This window comes from Protobothrops mucrosquamatus, unplaced genomic scaffold (assembly GCF_001527695.2).
Source record: "Protobothrops mucrosquamatus isolate PMUCROS unplaced genomic scaffold, P.Mucros_1.0 scaffold194, whole genome shotgun sequence".
NCBI lineage: Eukaryota > Metazoa > Chordata > Lepidosauria > Squamata > Viperidae > Protobothrops > Protobothrops mucrosquamatus.
In genome coordinates, this window is record NW_015386550.1 from 1,259,538 (window position 1) to 1,276,843 (window position 17,306).

Here is a 17,306-nt window from a genome sequence, read left to right on the forward strand (position 1 = left end):
TTTCATTTTGCGTAAATGGCCAAACATAGCATTTTTTAAAGTTCCAATGGAAGTCACAAAGATATATTGATTCAGAGTTTTCCTCCACGGCTGTCTTTAGTCATTCTTCTTCTCATTGCTGGCAATAGCAAGATCCAGCAAATACAATACTAGTAGGCTGTGTATGAGGAGATAAAGAGCCAGCGGAAAGAAAGATCAGTACTCAGTACCTTTGATATCTAGAAGTAACTGTTTGCCAAAGCTATGTCCAGAATCCCAGGCGTTGGCTGCTTTAGGGCTGGAACTGGAGATCCATCACTGCCAAGGTTAATAAACTATTTTTCCCCATTAGGATCTCATGAGGTTCTTTGAAATTAATGCAGGAGGAAATGTTCAGAAAAGAAGTTACTCTTAGCAAGAGCCATCTCCGAGTGTTCCTACAGCACAGCTAGGGGACCTTAAGCCACCTTGACTGAAACGTAGGTAGTCCTCGAATTAAAGCCACTCATTTAGTGACCGTTGAAAGTTATAACAGCACTAAAAAAAGTGACTTATGATCACACTTACAGCCGTTACAGCATCCACATGGTCACATGATCATCATCATCAATTTATTATTACAGCCAAAGGCTGTAAAGAGCTCCTCCAAAAGTAAAAGCTTTCTTTTATTTTATTCTATTTTTATTTTAATTTTTTAACCATTTTAGCCCTGCATTTTAACCTACTTTTAACCCATTTTTAACCTATTTTAACCCATTTTTAACCTATTTTTAAATCTGTTTTAACCCTTGTTTGACTTTTTATAATAATCAAAGACTTTTTATAAAGGATATATACTGGAGAGGCTACCATTGTTTTACCTACATTTTAACAACTCTGGTCACATGATCCGCTTGGTAACTGGCATATATTTTATGTCAGTTGCACCATCCTGGTGTCATGAAATCACCATCTGTAAGCCCCCCTCCCCAGTTCCCAACCAGCTTCCAACAAGCAAAATCAATGGGGGAAGCCAGATTGGCTTAACAACTGCAGTGATTCACTTCACAACTGTGGCAAGAAAGATTGCAAAAATGGGGCAAAACTCACTTAACACCTGTGTTGCTTAAGACAGTTGTTCCATTGCTTTTCAATGAAAATTTTGGGTTCAACTGCAGTCGTTAAGTCAAGGAGTACCTGTATATGTGATTTTGGATATAACAGACTTCATCAGATATACTTGCTTCTCAGTCAGCAGATAATCATGTTGAGATGCACAGTTTGTTTGTATGAAAATACAGCGTGCGCATGCACATACACACAGGATATATTTCAAACTTTTTAAAGCAGGTTCTAATCTGTGAAAACTATCTCCGTAGAAAGGGGCTCAGGTCATCCTAAATTATTTTATCCTGACGTCTTTGTATTTGGGAATAAGAACCATTAAACTCAATTAGATTTGCTTCCAAGTATAGAAGAATAGAACAACCATGGGCATCCATAGTGCTGGCAAGGGGGGATATGATGACTCATGCATTTAAAAGCACAAAGTTATCATATAAATGAACACTAGGAAATCCAAGTCAAAATATTAGAAGGGCTGAATTTGGCCATGCTGCAATTTTGATATTGAAAAGTTTGCAATACAGAAAGAGAAAATCACAGAAAATGAATTCTGTACAGACTAGAATTTATTTGAATCCCAAAAAACAGAGAAGCAATAAATGGACATATTTTTTCCTGTCTTGTTTTAATAAAAGACAGATAATTCTAAAGAAACAATAAGCCATTACATCATTATAATATGATCAGGTTTTAACTGTGATAGTAATCTCTGTATTCCTGTCATAGTATTTCATATGTCCTTTCTTATTCCATTACAGCTAGGGCATGCTTCTATATTTAGAGTAGAAATGAGCAACCTGTGGCTCTCCAGATATTTAGAGCTTAACTGCCGTAAGCCTTAGCAGAATAGTCAGTGGAATCCTAGGAGCTGCAGTTCAAAGCATACAGAATGTATCAAGCGGCTACTCCTGTTGAAATAGTAAGATGTATACATTTTCCTTACTTCTACGGTATTTCTATTTTAATGATGAATATCTTATGAAACTGAAACTCACATGCCACATTGTGGGTGGTATATGCATATAACAAACTTATAAGATTTTGAGACACACAAAATATAGTTTTCCTTTATCATAAACACACTACAGCAGACATGTCAAACACAAGGCCCGGGGGCCGGATGCGGCCCGTGAAGTGGTTTCATGTGGCCCGCAAAGCCATCCTGGAAACAGTGAGGGAACGGCCCCTGCTACCTTGGCCCTGACCCAGGTCGGCCAGAAGCCACAATTTTGTGGTGGCCATCTATGCTGAAACACATTCAGTCTTAGCTCCACAAGGCTGTCTAGAAACAGCGAGGAACCAGCTCCTGCTGTGTCGGCCCCGCCCCCTGGGTGCATGCTGGGGAGGTGTTATCCTTTGTGAGGAATGAAGAAATGGACCATGCCTTGGCACTTGCCCCGGTCCCACCACCTTCTGCCAGAGACCCTCAGATCTGTCCCACTCCTGCCCAGGCCCCCACAGGCACCCTTAATGCGAATGATGTAGAACTGGCCACGCCCACCCAGTAGGCCATACCCACTCCATCCACACCCAGTAGGCCGCACCCACCTGGTCCCCTGAGGGCAACTGCAATGCTGATGCGGCCCTCAATGAAATTGAGTTTGACACCTCTGCGCTACAGTGACTGTAATACTTCATTTAACTGTTCCTTCTGGTGACCAAATTGTCTGGTAACCACAGTGTCTGATGGAGCTCTCAGAACTTAAAAGCTTGCAGCCAGCTTCCATAACATTGTTTGGCCAATAATAAAGGCAAAAGTAAAGGTTTCCCCTGTCCAGTCGTGTCTAACTTTAGTTAGCGGTGCTCATCTCAGTTTCTTAGTCGAGGGAGCTAGCATCTGTGGTTATGTGACTAGCATGACTATATGCCGAGGTGCACAGAACACTGCTACCTTCCCACTGAAATGGTACCTGTTAATCTAAATAGATTAATAGATACCATTTCAGTGGGAAGGTAACAGTGTTCTGCCTTGTATGCTTTTGAACTGCTAAGTAGGTAGGGGCTGGAGTAAGTAATGGCAGCTCACCCTGTTGCACAACACTGGGTCTTGAACTTGGACTGTCAGCTTTCCAGCTGACAAGCTCAGCGTCTTTAACCACTGACCCACTGCATCCCTATTGATCAATAATATATTCTCTCTATAAATTTAGGGTTCTTTTTCTTAATAATGCCTCCACTTTCTTCCACATATGGCAACCCTGGGAATCTATAAGAATCTGTTTACTTAGAAATGAGGACTTAAGCTGCCAAGTCAGTAAGATAACTTTTAACCACCATTTCCAATTTGGACAAAGGCCTTACAATTATCAGATAACAGGCAGAAGATACAGAGAAGTCCTCCAAGATCTCTGTCCCAATAGATCTGAGTGAAGCACTCTTAATCTGGAAATTTTGATGGATGACAGATTCTCTGGATTGAAATATACAGAAATCCAGTATAAATGTCTGAAAAAGATATTGATCCAATAAAGACAACTACCAAAATTCAGACGGGAAGCAGGCTTCTACATGAATTTTTCTTCAGATTCCTTCCTTCCTTCCTTCCTTCCTTCCTTCCTTCCTTCCTTCCTTCCTTCCTTCCTTCCTTCCTATGGAAATATGCTTTCATAAATCAGGGTTAATTGCAGATCTGGATTTAAACTTAGATTTACATACTTGGCTTTGCTCAGAATCAGACACACAGAATATGCAGCCTCCTCATTGCAGATTATGGATTAAAAGGCACATTCAAAACTTCTTATGCCTGGCTGAACATAAATTGTTCATACATATATACCAAGGAAAACTTGTTATACCTGACTGTTGATGGAATAGAGCCATAAATTTGTAAAATCAAGAATCATCTAAAATGGTCAAAAGATCAGATTTTCTTTTTGAAGAAACAAAATGAAGGCATCAGCTTCTAACTTTGAAGTACATTTATTGAAGCCTTGCTAATTATTTTTGCAGTGAAACTGCATGCTATTTGAACAGATTTATTACTTATACACACATTAAATACACCACTACACTATAGATGCATTGTTGTTATTATCATTAAAATCAAGAATCATCTAAAATGGTCAAAAGACCAGATTTTCTTTTTGAAGAATCAAAATGAAGGCATCAGCTTCTAACTTTGAAGTACATTTATTTAAGCCTTGCTAGTTATTTGTGCAGTGAAACTGCATGCTATTTGAACAGATTTATTACTTATACACACATTAAATACACCACTACACTATTGCTGATTATCATTAAATCTAGAAAGTGCACTGTTGCTGATTATCATTAAATCTAGAAAGTGGCTTTGATTTAATTAGCATTCAGAGAGAATTCATACTGTGAGTATTGAAGCTAAACTATGAATAATCAGAGTAACCAGAATAAATTCTCAATTTCCAATGCCTTTTAGGCCATATCTAAGATTCTGGGTTCTTTAGATTAGATATCATAACTGGGTGCATATACTGTGATAAATGTATTTGATTATTTATTTTGCTATATTTATATTGAACCTTAACTCCAGGAGCTGAAGGCAGTGCACATAGCATGCCCTCCTTCAATTCCCCCCTAAAATAACCCTGTGTGGCAGGTGGGCTGAAGGAAATGAGGTGCAAAATTACTCAGTAAGCTTCCATAGTTGAGGGTGGACTAAACCCTAGTCATCCTAGTCCAATGTCAAATTCACTATTTCATGGTTTTAGAGCTTAGCATGATATATGAACTCAACTGAATGTGTTTTTTTTAACAGACGATCAGCCATGGCCCAGTTTGTGAATGCAGCCAATGTTACCCATTCTCTTTCATACATCTTAGGGAATGTTTGTGATGAATGTTGAGACACCATTTTATTGACCTAAATTCTGACATAATTTACTGATTGAAATGAAAGAAAATCAGTTGTTATGTCACAATAGAGACATAGTAATCAGGTTTCCTCCATAAAAATACAGAGAAAAATTAAATCAACATATTTCCCAAAATGATTATCTCCATTTCCCATTTTCTTAGAGATTTTGCTGGAGAATGCATTTAAAAATAAATATAATACTTTTATCTCTATGAAAAATATTCTCAAACTATTTTATTTATATTTGATGGTTGAAAATAGATCCTTTTTTCAAGTGAGAACATATCAAATTAAATTACTTAGCTATATATATATGAAACAGATTGCATTTGTTAAAGATCTTTATATTTAACAAAATATTAACAGCCAAAAAAACCTCTCAGACCAATCAATCTCATCTGGAGAACACCTGGAAGCCTACACAGTCATCAATGAGATTGTCAAAACAAGATAAAGGATTTGGGTTTTATTAATCTCCCTATAGCATTCTAGGATATTCCAGAATATGAAATCATCCAGTATTTAAATTTATGGTCCATGATGCTTGAAGTGCAAGTTACTAATTCACTAAGGATTTTGATACATTTGATGTGAATATTTAAATTCAGATTTGTATATAAACAACAAATGGATCATTATCAAGATTTCAGGGATGGGTTTGTGCTCATTCATTTGTCCTCCCCCTTCTTTTATTTGGGGCTTTAAGACTAGGAAAAATATGTTAAACATAACAGTTTCTTAAATCCAAAATCAGAATAATCCTCAGCCATAAACAAGCATTTGAAACATTCAGACAAAAATGATTACATGCATATCTTCAATCCAACCAGACCTGTAAATCCAACATTTAATCTATCAAGCAAAAACAGTTCTAGAGATCATGATGAGTTAGATAAATTTTCTCTCAAAAATTAAAGAATGATATGGTCATACGATTAAATAGAAGAGATTAGCTGTAGCTCAGGATTGAACTGTGGGATTGTTGGTGCTCTCTGAGCTTGGTTGTTTGCTTGCAGACGTTTCATTACCCAGCTTGGTAACACCATCAGTACTGCTGAATTTGTTGCTTTCTTCCTTTTTGCAATTTATAGTAGCTTCCCCTGCCAATTTTGGTGGCAGTATACTGGTTTTTGAAAACCAAAATTTTAACTGTATTGAAACAAGCTTTCATATATTATTTACTTCTTAAACTGATATGAATACTTCCAAACCAGGGTCAGAACCTTATACATTTTAACCATTTTCTGATTCTTGTAATACAAAAATATTCAGAAATATTTTTTACTATTTCCTAACCCCCTCCCCCTATGTTTTTAAAACAACAAAGCAAAAATGATGGTGGGGGAATGGCTTTTAAGCTATTGTTGCCCCAGGACTTCCCATTTCTTTATGGGATGAACATTTTAATGTTGCTTGCATATTTCCCTTTAGATTTCAGCAAGAAATGTAATGCAAAACAGAAAAGAAATGCTCCAAAATCATTCAATTCCAGAGACCATTCCCTCTCCTTCAACTGTGCAGTGTCAAATTGGGCATGTCTTCATGCCTATTGTTATTATTTCCTTTTAACAATCTGGAAAATGAAACACAGCCTTGGAAATCTTACTATCTGTTGTTAGAACTATATTTGAAATTTTACCAATATGACATTTTCTGTTGGAAAGAAATTGAAAATCTACAAAATCTACTTGTACTGTAGATCGCTGAAAGTACTATGATCTGTTTTTTCCTCATGGTTGTTTCTGCTTAACCTAATATATTTGGTATGTCAGAAAACTAAAGTTCAGCAAGAGACAATGCCTGTTCAAATGGGCATTATGCCATGCAAACACCTTCACAGTCCAGCAGGTTTAAGAGCTTTCAATGACCTCAAAGCCTTCAGAACACCTCATCATCCATAGATCATTGGCTAGAAGAGAGAAGCTCAATTAACAGAGGCATACATCCTAGAACAAAATGCATTCAAAAACTGCATTCAAACGCACAACTGGGAACACGTCCATCTGTCCTGACAAAGTTACACTTTTGCTAACATGAGTAAGTAGCATAAATCATACAGTATGTATACATGCCCGACAACAGAATTCTGAAAAAATCAGTTTGCAAGTTCTATTTATAGTATGTGGTGCATAAATTTGGAAAAATCAGTTTACAGGTTCTATTTGCAGTGTGTCGTGCATAAATTCTAAAACATCTAGATATTTTTATCTCTACTTGTGCAGTTGTCATGCTTAGTTTACTGGCTGTTAGCTAGAAAACTTTTATTTAGAGCTACTCCACAGCATAGGAATAATGAACTTTACTGTTATTTTCATAAAGAAATCAGCAAACACTTTTTTCTTCAAGTTAGGATGGCTATTGGACATAAATTGTCTGTCCTATCATGTCTGCAGCTAGTTTATTGTGACCCATCTCTTGGACAGTTTGCCTGGATATCTCACAACTTTTCAGAAAGCTACAAAAAGGACATGCATTTCTAAATAGAGCAGAGATAATGAACAGAAATTAACATATTTCATCTCCTTAATCAAATTGTTCTAAAAAATTAAACTCCCTCCCTTAGCTGAATAATATGTCAGTGCTATTTAAACTGGTGGTGTTCTAGGGCTACCTCAAAATATTTTATTGATCAAGTTTGATATTGTCAATATTCTATTGACTGGGCCAGTTTGAAGTGGCACATAGGAAGAAAATTATTTCCTGATAAAACAATAGTTTTAGCTATTATGCTACCATTTTGACCTTACTCAGAATTGCTTCTGCACATAATAATTGTTGCTATCATCATCATTTCAATCAATGTACATCCTGCATTGATTCAGATCTGTGTAGCTTTAATATGTTAGCTTTAAACATGCAGCACTATCAAATGTGTTCCTGAAAACAGCAGATACTTACAGTTCATTTTAATGGGTTGATTTTGCTAATCACTCCCAAGATTTCATGAGAATATTACGCAGACTTAACATCTATTTAATGTTCAGTACTTATATAAAGTTTGAAAATGGTTAAAAAGGAGATTCATAAATCTAATCCCCAACCATTGTTGGGAGACTGACAGTGAACCACACATGAATAAAAGTTACTAAAAAGCAGAAATAGCAAAGTATTTTTTTAAAAAAAAATAATAATTTAATTAAGCATTAAAACATTACAATAAACATTTCTTCAAAAAAGTACTAATATCATCTATAAACTAAATAACTATATACAGTATTTTAAAGAAGTACTTAAAGAAACTATATACAGCACTTTAAAGAAGAAATCTTAGCTATTATATAGAGAACTGTTCGGTAAAAGGGAGAAAAAATTATACTTAATTTCCTAAGAGGGAAAAAAGAAAAAAAAATAGCAACCCTAGATAACAAAAAGGAAAAATAAACTAAATGAAATAAAAAACATGAAATATCTATATGAAATTCCCAAGTCTCTGTGTGGAATGAAATAAGACAGTTATGGGATTCAGTGAGACCTCTGAGTACCTTGCTGATTCAGCAGTTACAAGCTTGCCAATAAAACCAAGTGTTTCATGGGTTCTCAAGATGTGTGCTTATCTACAACAGCACATTGGTAATGGAATTTCCATTTGACTGACACAGAAAAGGCTTAAATATTCACAAGTAATTAATCAAGAATTGGAGGAGAAATAGCCTTCTTAAATTGTTTGTTGATAGTGATCTTCGGTTACTGAAAATGGTATCTGGCTTGTTGTAAATGTAACAGTATCCAGTACAGTAAGAATTAGGCCTGAAAATTGATTAAGGAAAGTAAAAAGTATGTTAAGCACTTTAATATAGGATATTACAATTTGAATAACTTCAAAGAGCTGAGTAACAGATGCTATTTTAAACTGTTTACTACTGAATTTGAGATAACAGCTTCCAAAAATATCAGAAAGAAACTTGAACAGTAGAGAGCAATGTTTCAGAGCATTCAATTAAGACAAGTAGAATAGTCTTACAGGATAGGTGCTGAGGTAGGATGCACTAAACTTCATTAATTAATTTCCATTCTATTTTAGGGCCTCAGTGCTAATCGTCAGTATATCCCATTTCCAAATACTAGTATACCTTGCCAAGAGGAGAATACCCATATATATATATATATATGGTTACAGACAAGGCCAAGAAACCTGGGTATAACAAGTAATGGAGACAAGAGAGAATTATCAACCACAGCCTTGACAAAAAATAGTCCTTGCAAGCCCCAATGGATATATTGATAGTGATTTTCATTGAAGTCAAAAAGAACTTTCCTTAGAATGCAAGGTAGCTTCCATGTCAAGCAGCGTGAGGGTTATATTCTATTTCTGCCCTTCCATTGTGCCCAACCAGAGGCTGTGCAAGATCTTGTGACATCATTTCCATAACAAGTAACCAGCATAAACTACAAGAGAACTGTGAAGTACATGAGTGCCCACATTTGTACATGTATAAATGAAAAAGAACAGGTGAAGGAAGGTATTTTTTGCTTCATCTAGTCTTTCATCACTATTTTTTTAATTTGTGGGACCAATTGTTTGGTCCCACAATCTCTCCAATTGTTTCTACCAGGCACATGAGATCAATAGTAGTGGGATGCTGGAGGTCCCATCAATCAAAGAGTCATCTAGTGGGACTCAGAAAGCAGAACTTCTTGGTGCCAGCTTCTTGGAAGACCACATTCCATGAGATTCAACTTATGTTGACCATGCCAGCTTTTCAGAAAGCCTTAAAGACTTGGTTGTGTTCCCAGGCATCAGGGTCAGAAGATAGTTTCTGTCCATAAAATATTGTAGCTTTTGTTGTTATGGATATTGCTGTTAGTGGCCATTTAGATATACATGCCAAGGATCTAGTGTTGCATAGATTGTTGCCTATATTTACCTTTAAAGTTTTTATAGTCTGCTTAAAGTCACTGTGATGAGTTGCACAGCCATACAGATTGACTACATAAGTAAATAGTGCTCATCCTAGAGTGTAACTGCATTTATGAGAAACATACTTTCTAACATTTTTAGATTTTGCTGAAAATACACTTTTAGCTATCAATCTGAACAATCATTCCATCTAAATTTATTCTTACTAAACTTCAGCTTAAGATCATAAAACATCAAGAACCAGTTTGTGGATTATAGCTGCCAGCATTTTATTAGCAGGCTATACATGGATTCATTTAAATTAGACTCCCTGCAGCAAAACTTTTAGAAATTCCCTCAAATAGCTGGAATACAGATCAGTTACAGTTATGCGACCAAGAAAACCAAAATGAAGGAGCCTGTAGTCCTTTTCATTTTTTAAAATATTGTTTCGTTATGTGATATCCTACAATCACAACAGCTTCCCTCAATGACAGAGTTCTTATTCATGTCAGTGGCACTGCACTAATTTTTTTTCATACATGAAAGAATCAAGAAGAAGGAAGGAAGGAAGGAAGGAAGGAAGGAAGGAAGGAAGGAAGGAAGGAAGGAAGGAAGGAAGGAAGGAAGGAAGGAAGGAAAGGAAAGGAAAGGAAAGGAAAGGAAAGGAAAGGAAAGGAAAGGAAAGGAAGGAACTACAATAAATGCTGTGTAGAAAACTTCACTAAAGGTCTATAGACAACTACAGCCAGAAATGTGATATTCCTATCCTATCCTTGCTCTGAATTAATTGCAGAGTTACACTGCAATTCAAACACCACCATTGAAGGCCTTCTCTTCCTGATTTATCTCAATCTGTGGTTTTCAACCCTGCTGCTTGTTTTTAGTTTCATCATAATAAGGACTATGGCTGCAGACATTTTTAAAAACATCAGTGGGATGATAGGATCTAATAGGGTATGAAGGCTTGTGAGAAACTGATACTAGGGGTTGATTAGGTAACAGTGGATACTAGCATTTATGACAGGCAAAGATACATTTTAGAGGTTAGCCAACATGGTGTGCGGCTGACATAATTCACATCACAGGGAAGGCTGATTCAGCACCCTCTTTGTTGGTAAATTTCATTTTGGGCACGCTGAGGTCTCTGATGCATCTGGAAAAGTTTTGAGCTAACTGAAAAAATATGCAGTTGGATATGCTTGAAGCAAAGTTTAAGGAACTATATCAGAGTAACATGGAACTATAAATCACAGCAGAGAATGTTTTTATTAGTATGTATCTGAGGAGCCATCCCACCTCAGTGGGACTAGCCTGCCCCTCTTGTGCCAGCAAAAGAGGCCTGCTAAGGAATTTTGGCAGGCAGGGTCAAGGAAAAGACCCTTTTCTGTTGTGGTCCCGTCCCTGTGGAACATTCTACCATTGGAAGTAAGAACTGCTCTCACCCTTTTGGCATTCCAGAAGGGTATTAAAACTTGGCTTTGCCAGTTGGCTTAGAGCCCTGAGAGTGGCTGATGGGGTAAGAAGACTTCACCCCCCCTGTCATCTGTTTCTTAGTCCTGTATTTTTTTTTTGTATAGTTTAAAATTTTAATGTTTTAATTACTTTTCTATTTAACTTTTTATAATCTGCAGGCCACCCAGAATCACCTTACAGTGGAGTTGGGCAGCATAAAATTTAATAAATAAATAAGTAAATGAACTTTGCAAAACTAATAAAGGTCCAAATTTTGATAGGCGAAATGTTTAGTCTAATGTATGCATTTAGAATTTCAGGAACTCATAGATGTTTTCACAAAACCACTATCTTGGAGAGAACCTGGAATGACAGAGAGCATCCTAGCAAACTCCAATGGTACAACCTAAACAGTTTATTTGCCAGCAAATGGTTGTTTGTTGACGGTCACTGACACACCTCTTAGACCAGTGGCTAATGTAGTACAAAGAATTTGAGTATACTCCATGGAAGTGAAGTTTTTCTGCGCTACCCTCAGTTTTTTTACAAGACGAATGAAGTCTCTTTCATTCAGTGCAATAAGAATTGCGGGCTGTGTGTGCAAATGAAACACTGAATCAGTAATAACTTGTTACCATGTAATGAAAATTTCACTCTTAAATACTGAAACATTAATCTGTATCTGTTCATTATCAATCATCAACTGAACATTGTTTCTTCCAGGGTTCACAAATATAAAGTAGTTCAAAAGAGAAGCATTTTAATGAGCAGGTGGGCTAGTTTTTGAATGAGGAATTATGTTTTCCTAACCTTTCTCATTTTGCATTTCAAAAGCTTTTTAAAAACTACAACCTGGATTTTCCAAGGAACATCAATATAACCTTTTCAACCTATGCAAAATACTGAAGGGTTTTAATAGCTTTTTAAAAATTAAAATGAACATGAAAACAACAAATAGCTTAAAAAGAAACATCAAAAGGAAACCAAAAACAGAGACAGAAGAATAATTTGAAAAGGAATAAAAACATTATAATGCTGTATCAGATTGCATTGCTAAAATCCTATGGATGTTGGAAACACAAGAGAACTTACTAATTATACAGTTGTACAATTTGTGCAGACTGAAACATGTTATATATAGTCCTTAATGTATAAATAAGGTACGCTATTATACTTCTGTCTACTTCAGAATTTATATGATAACCATTAGAAAAGAATATGGAGAAAACAAATAGGTTTGAAAGCATGAACTTCAAAATATGCTGTTGAAACGGCTTTTAGGTCTCTAAATGAGGAAGAGTCCTAAGGCAGCCAACCCGCTCTATTTTAGGATGCAATCCTATGTACCTTGAATAAACCCCACTACACTCAGAAAACGTTGTTCTGAAGTTAACTCTGAGCAGGCCAACTGAATCATTCCCACAAATGTCAACTTAATACACAAATAAATAAATAAAAACAAGACATTTAAAAAGCATAAGGAATGACAAACTGAATAAGCTGATTTATGCTTTGCATTCAGATCATTTTAACTTAGCCAGGTCATAACCTTCTTGAGCCAATTCTAGGAGCCAATTCTAAATTCTGGAGCTGCATCTGTCTCAATTCTTTTTTTAGAAGAAGGAACTACACTCTAATTATTTTCACATGGAACCTGAAACCAGTTTCCACCCAACAGATCTGGACTGGGAATATCAATAGATGGCAGGCAATCACGGTCACTAGCAGCATGTGTTGCCAGCCATCATGGTCACATGCTTTGACAGGAATCTAGATTAGTGTCAAATAACATTACTCACAGATTTTGCTACTGTAGTTTTATCCATTAGTGGAGGCTTGTAAGAATCCTTTAAAAAAAAAAACAGGCTAGAAGAGAATTGCCTGAGATTCTACCTATGGCAGAGACCCTACCGAACTAAATTTAATATTATTTCTGCAACTTTGCTTAAGTGAAACAGATTTTGAAACAAAAATTCAGAATCATGTTCAAGTTACTATATAATATTAGATGGGTTATAACCAAGTAATCTTAAAAGAACTCTAAAGATATTCTTCTAATAAATATAGAATAGAGCTATGCAAATCTTTAGAAAAAAGAGCTCTGCAGTGTTAAGGAGAGCATACAAAACATCTCCATGGTAGGAAAAATAAATGAAAATAAAATGGCATATTCATTGCACATGTACTGTATACAGAAAGCACAATGTGACCATGTTCAACATATAGAATAGTTTTAATCGTGAGATGTCAAAAAAGGAAAGTGGAAAGCTGGAAAGAATGTCAGTCAAACTGCATGGGAACGTGAGATGGAGGGAGCTATGACACTTGTGAAATTCCCATAGACAGCTACTACTGTAAAAACAAAATCTGGATCATGTAAGAGCACTGGATCAGATCAAATCAGATCAGATCCAAATCTTATTCTATTTCATCTTAATTTTGGAATCCAGCATTATCCGCAACTCCCTTGAGATTCATCACAAATTAAATAGAGAACATACTCAATATATCAGTGCTATGCTTGGATTGAAAAACAGCAATTATATGTGTCTTTTTAAATTTGCCACTCAAAACAACAAAAAATGCAGAGATCCTTTTTGTTTACACTGTGAGAATTGCCAGAAAAAGGAAAAATGTCAGCATTAATTATCCAAGTAATTAAAAGATAGCTGTCATGAAGCTGAGCATAGACTAACTGGCAAGATCTAATTTAGATTTTTAAACATACAGATAAATCCCATTTGATTTAAAAGATTCTTCTAGGTCAGCAGTAAGCAATTTGTGATGCTACTGAGCTTGCAAAATTTAATTCTCAACAGTCCCAGCTTGCTTACCTAACAGTGAAAGAGATGCTAACTATATGGAGCCAACCCGTCCTGGAGTTTTCCATTTTCCATGCCCCATCAGTTGAAATACAGATCTAAGGGAGATCTGTTGGGAGAACTTCTTCCTGCAGTGGCTCACCTCTTATAGCAGCTTCCTCTTTTAAGGAGGAAATTCATTTAGAATTTTTTCAAATCTTTTGAGGGGAATGCTCACAAAAGCTTTGATCATTCGTGAGGTGAATATGGGAATATTCGCAAAGTTCTGCCTTGGTTTATCATTAAACTTCAAAAAGGCTGTTTACTGGCACACTCTGGCTTCTTACAGGCACATTAACTCAACTGTTGTCTATTTTCCCCTCTCCCTAGTTGGCTTGAAGACTCCCTTTTTGAGACTCTGTTTAATCCAATCCAATCTTAGCTAGGTTCAGCCACATCTCTTAATTAGATCCTCTCCTAGCCTCGCCCCACCCTGCCCCCATTCTTTTTCCTCCACGTATCATTGTGCAGAACACACAAGCTCTGCCCTCTTGGTCATGTCAATTTCATAACCCAAAAAGGAAAACAACCCTTCTTTCTCTGCAGTCCTGGGATCAAGACTTCTTCAGGCTAATAGCTGAATGCCACACTTTGTTTATTTCTTAGTAGGAAAAAAAAGGATTGGAGTCAAAAAACTTTTTTAAAAAGTGTGATTCTGGCCTAAAGACAAAGCTAAAATGATTTCAACATTTTCAGCACTGGAAAGAAGCCATCTGAAGATAAAAGTTGGCTTGCATAAAGCAGCCCAAGAAGCATTCTGGAAATAAAAGAATATACTAGAGGCTAGCATTTTGCACTGTTTCTTTTCTATATTATTATTATTATTATTATTATTATTATTATTATTATTATTATTATTATTATTAGTAGTAGTAGTAGTAGTAGTAGTAGTAGTAGTAGTATAGTAGTAGTAGTAGCAGCAGCAGTAGTAGCAGCAGCAGCAGCAGCAGTAGTAGCAGCAGCAGCAGTAGTAGCAGCAGCAAAAATGGTACACTGGAATATCTGCAAGAAATCTGTAAACAAGGACCAGTAGGACCATAAAGTAGACAAAGTAATCGAAAATGAAGAAGCTAACGTGTTCTGGGACTTTAGAATTCAAACAGACAAGTACCTGCCACATAACACCCCAAACTTAACCATTGTTGATAAGAAAGACAAAAAATGTCTGGATAGTTAACACTGCAATACCTGAAGACAGCAAAAGAGAAAGAACTGAAGAAAATCACAAAATATAAGACCTGCAAATAGAAGTAGAATGGCTGTGGCAAAAGAAAGCAAAGCAAAGGTACCTATTACTAATAGTAATAGGTGCCTTGGGTGTAATCCCAAAACATCTGGAGCCCTATGTGAATACCACTGGCATTGACTGGCATCAGTCAATTGTAAAAAGGCAGCTTTACTTCAACAGTTTACATTCTGCAACAGTACCTTTAATATTATTAAATATCTGCATATCTCAGGTCCTTGGGAAGGCCTGAGATAAAAATGCCAAATCCAGTGTAAACATTTGGCTGACTGTGTGACCAACCATCATACTAATAATAATAATGAGACATGGTGGTATAAGACCTGGCACTGACAAGAAAAGAGGTATTAAGTCTTTGGCCAAAGTAATTACTTAAAAAGGAAGAGAGATGTGCAATTCTCAAGGCTGGAGGAAAGAAAGCCAGGATTGAGTTCCTGGAAAGACAACATTTACTGCTGTGTCTGGTGTAAATGTGACAGAGTGATGCCAGTTAAATTGGTTCTACAGACTGGAATAATTCAGAAAGTTCCTGTTGCCAGGAATTTGGGACATGTATAGCAATAACTATTAATACTATACAGTAACATCTAGGTAATACCAATGGCTGATTAATAGCTTGTTTGCTTCTTAACCTCTGGAAGTTGCTCTACTATGAAGATGGGAATACATTTACAAATTTAAGAAAGTGATGAGTAAGGAAATGAAATTAGGGAGACATATTAATCCATAGTCTGTCTCTTGTATGTTCAGAAATTGAAATAGCAATTTCTATCTTAAATTGTGAAATCTGAACTGAGGTGACCTAACTTGATAGCGACATCTGGTCTACATATTATATTGCTATTATTTGCCTCTGTTTCTCAGATTACCTTCCTGAAAATATTATTCAAGTCAAATATCTGCTGTAAATCTTCTGGAACAAAGAGGAAAATAAATCATTAGCTAGAATCTTGTTTATCTCCTTTAACAAATATGCTGTTGAGCCAAATTTGATTTGCAATGATTCTATGGAGACTATCATATAGCTTCATTGGCCACAATATGTATATGGTTTGCCACTGGTTTCTCCCAGGATGTTTTAATTTCTCAACCTGTCCCACAACTCTAATAATCCTTAGTGTTATCTTATCCTGATAGTAACTAGATCCAATCCTTCTTAGCTTCCAAGGTTAACCTCTAGACAAGGTTAGCCAGAAGTAGTTTTACTCCCTTGTCATCTAGTAGGCAAACATTCAATGTGCATATGTAGTACACATGCACACTGGGCTCTATGCTATTTTAATATACTATTGAAGTGAATGGCATATTTAACCAATCACGCGAGCCTTAAATCAGCTAAGATTGTTTTAAGTGTATGGCAGTTTTACAAATTAGACCACCAGGTTGCAATGATGTGTTTGAAAGCCTCCCTTTGGAGAAGGACTATAATAATATCAATGAAAGCAACATGCCAATCATCTGCAGTTAGAAGAATGGCTAAACTATGAAAGTGGTATGCATTTTGCAAACATCCTTAATTACACCCAGCAGTTCATGATATATTCAGTGGTAATAATTCCTCACTATCAATACAACATTGTTAAGGGGTACTCCCTTTCTCTAGCTTTAATTCATCCAAGAGTAGCACAGGTTACTTCTGCCTGCTCAAAAGTCAAGGTACACATTCAGTTTCTGCTGAATGCAACAGTACTAGAAGTCGTTTTATCCCAAAGAGTTTATTCATTCAAAATGTCCAAATTAAAATGCTATTCTAGTAAAACAAAGTAACTTGAATAATCCCACAGGATAGTCAAGGGGGCAAATGATAAAAGCAGTATTGTGCATCATGATGCAAATTCTGCTCCTATTGTACACCCATTTGTCATTTTGATAAAAGCATCAGAACCTGCAGATACTTCTGCAAAATTATGTTGAGTTATACAACCCAAAGTGTAGGGCAAAAAGCAAAACAAAAAAAGACAAGTTATCAAGTTTATCTAGCTTTACAAATGG